Consider the following 3,606-nt stretch of genomic DNA (forward strand, 5'->3'; position numbering starts at 1 on the left):
AGGGTAGTATTACCTGGATTAAATCTTATCTCTCGAATCGGCGGCAGTGTGTAAGTGTGGCTGACACAGTATCTGACTACAGGATTCTCACTAGTTAGCACCCTACTACATAGCACCCCTTGGGTTTAGCACCCTAGTGTTGATTGGTCGTTAACTCTCGTGTTGAAGCCTCGGAGTATACTAATCATATTTTATGGCGATCAACTAGACACAAATAGGCAGTATTTTATGATATATTGTTTTACTTACAATTGTGCTAATAAATTGCCCATTACCACTGCATCCACGTTCATATATTTTAGTTCATATACTGTCATTTTAAAATAATAATAATAACACGAACAACATGGTTCTGGTCAGGTAATCCCAGGGTGACCAGACGGAAATTCCTAAAATGAAGACTTAGCGATGAAAAAGGAGGACATTAAAGCAAAAAGGACATATAAATCGAAAAATTAAATATTATTAATGAATATATTGATGCATAAACGTATTATCTGAAGCTAATATCTTTATGTAGCATAAGATCGAATTAATTATTGTTATAATTTTCCATTTCATACATTAGAACTGATTTAAATCAAAATTCTTAAACTTATATTAAAAATAACTTTTTGAAATAATTTGAATTAATTCATTACGTTATTAGAAAGCTGTAGTAACAGACATCTATTTGACATTAACACTGTAACAGACAAATATATAACGCATATCAAAATTAATACATATCATTCATAATACATAAGTAGGAAATCAAGGGGCAGTAGCGCCAGTGCAGCTGAGCGGATAGAAACAACAGTGAGTCAGTGACACTATAGACAACACTCAACATACAACTGAATCTAACAGCAGTTCACATGCCATGGCATTACGTGTGCGCTGCGGTAACGTATCATTGCCTATCTTCGGGACTGCGGATATTGGAAAACTTGTTAAGCTACAATTTTCGAACATTTAAGGGGGGTCGGAAGGGAAAAAAATACTTTTTAAATTTTGATTGCATATTAATATAAATTTCATGACCTTTAATGTAAGACCAAATTTATGCAATTCTGAAGAGTAGTTTTTTTTTTATTAATTATTTTGTGAAGTACTGCAACCACAATCCAGACCATTTTTTAAGTTGCATTCTTCAACGCTGCAACTTTATATAGTATGGCATAGGAGAAAAATGAAAGGTACTGTCATAATGACCACTTTCATCTACCTCAGGTTATTATGGAGGTAATCAAATCTATTTTCAAGGACCTCTCTAACCCTGATCTGTTGAGGCGATGCTTACATGGGGGTACTCAAAACCCAAGCGAGTATCTCAACAATATGATATGGGCTCGGGTTCCAAAACGTACATATGTCATGCTCTCTACTTTGGAACTTGGAGTTCATGAAGCAGTAGCATGCTTCAATGAGGGTAATATTGTAAGGTGTGAAGTGTTTGACAAACTAGGGATTGTTCCTGGAGATAATTGTCTAAAAACCCTTCAAGATTTAGACAATATGCGGATCAAGAAAGGTAATAAAGCTGTTGTGAAATAGAGAAAAAGTGCAGGAAGAAGCTAGCTGTGGCTAAAAGGAGATTAGAAGACCAATATGATGCTGCAGAAGACCCTGACAATCCATCTTATGGGGCTGGATTGCACTAAAAGGTAGGATGATTGTAAGTTTAACCTTTATCTTTGATTTCCCGAAAGTTTTTTTTTCTACTAAAGGAACATTTTCTCAGTACCTGTAAAAGAAAAATTGATGATGACTTGAAATGAAGACTTAACACAGGCTTTTGAAGATATTTTAATTTTAAAATTTTTATTTTTCGATTAATGTTAAAAAATGGTTTTAGGGTATTTTTTTTTAAATTGTAAAAATGTTATTTTTTGAATAATTTAAAAATCACTGTGTCAAAAGTTGTAAAATGGTATACAAAATGATATAAAAAAAAAGAATTACCATGTTATCTGTAATATTATAAAAATAAATGTTCCTTAAAAAATCAGCAAATTAACATTGCTAAGATACGGCTTCCCGACCCCCCTTAAGAAATCCTCAAAAACCCGGACATTTCACATAATTTTCAAAAGCCTGGAGGACAGGAGGACAAAAAGGAGGACATATCCTCCTGAAGCCAGAAGTCTGGTCACCCTGTATAGCCTCACACCGGCAGTGTTCTAACTCTGTTTATAAGTGCAGCATTGAATGATGGGCAGTGGTGACGATCCGGCGTCATCTGTCAATTGTCGTCTCTGTTTACTAAACAAACTGTCCTGACTTGTGCCATCAATATTTACACAAGTTGAGATGTGGGCATAAACACAATCTGTAGTAATCGGTTGCCACTTTCTGAGTACTGTATTAAGTGCATTAGAGCACACGTTATATATTTTATAAATATGACATGATAACCTAATCTTTATACTACATTATACATATTTAAATGTTTTGTAATTTATATATATATATATAAATTAAATTTGTATAGATGGCAATAGCCGAATTTAATTTAAATAAACATTGAATCACAAAAAGTACTTGCTCCTCCGGGACTCGAACCCGGATCTCTCACTTGCCGGGTGAATGTGCTACCATTACACCACAGAGCCCTTACTTTTTACGATTCAATTATTTAGTATTTAGCCGTATGTATTTTGTATTTAAATTCGCCATTGCCATGTATTCAAATTTAATTAACGTAAGGAAAAGTCGTCTGACAGATATTTGGTCTTCTGATCATATGTTAGTTTTGTTATTTAAACGCATATGTGACAGATACGGCCAAATACAAACTAGTTGAATCGTATAAAGTAAGGCCTCTGTGGTGTAATGGTAGCACATCCACTCGACAAGTGAGAGATCCGGGTTCGAGTCCCGGCGAAGCAAGTACTTTTTGTGTTTCAATGTTTATTGAATCATTTTATATATATAAATATATATAATTTACATCCTCTCTCTCTCTCTCAATATATATGTATGTAAATGAGAGTAAGGGACGGAGAGAGAGGGAGGGAGAGACATAGAGGGGGAGAGAGTGAGAGTGAGGGACGGTGAGAGACAGGGAGTGATATAGAGAAAGAGAGGGAGAGAGGGAGTGAGAGTGAGAGTGGTGGACGGGGGAGAGAGAGAGAGAGAGAGAGAGAGAGAGAGTGAGAGACGTGTGCCCTCCATCGCCACACCAGTGTCTATCTAGTCTAGACACTCTTTAGTGAGTATACTCCCCAGTGGCGCAATTGGTTAGCGCACGGTACTTATAAGACAGTGTTCGTGAGCAATGCCGGGGTTGTGAGTTCGAGCCTCACCTGGGGAATTTACTTTTTGCACTTTTCCATCAATTCATTTTAGTTTTATATTTTTAAATTTTCTAAGTTACAATTTGTCGCTAAATTTGTAATTCTAAACTTTTGACCATAGAACTGTGCCCATGCAAACTTCCTTCATTGGTGTGCCCATTTTATTGTATTTAAATGCCTCATTGTTAGCGAAATTTAATTGAGATTATTTATATTTTATTATAAAGAACGGAAAGAGGCATGAATGTTTTGAAAAACGAATTTTCAACACTCGTGAGGGGCCAGGAAAAAATTTGTTACAACGCACAAAATGCCAAAAATGGGTAGA

The 3,606-nt window shown here is 35.5% G+C and overlaps 1 non-coding gene across 1 annotated transcript; it reads left to right on the plus strand.

The window, feature by feature from the left end:
* Positions 1-3,203: 3,203 nt before the first annotated feature.
* Positions 3,204-3,295, plus strand: Trnai-uau. The gene is given in 2 exon segments: positions 3,204-3,241; positions 3,260-3,295. It is a non-coding gene; the product is annotated as a tRNA-Ile (tRNA).
* The last annotated feature ends 311 nt before the right edge of the window (positions 3,296-3,606 follow it).

This window comes from Homalodisca vitripennis, chromosome X (assembly GCF_021130785.1).
Source record: "Homalodisca vitripennis isolate AUS2020 chromosome X, UT_GWSS_2.1, whole genome shotgun sequence".
NCBI lineage: Eukaryota > Metazoa > Arthropoda > Insecta > Hemiptera > Cicadellidae > Homalodisca > Homalodisca vitripennis.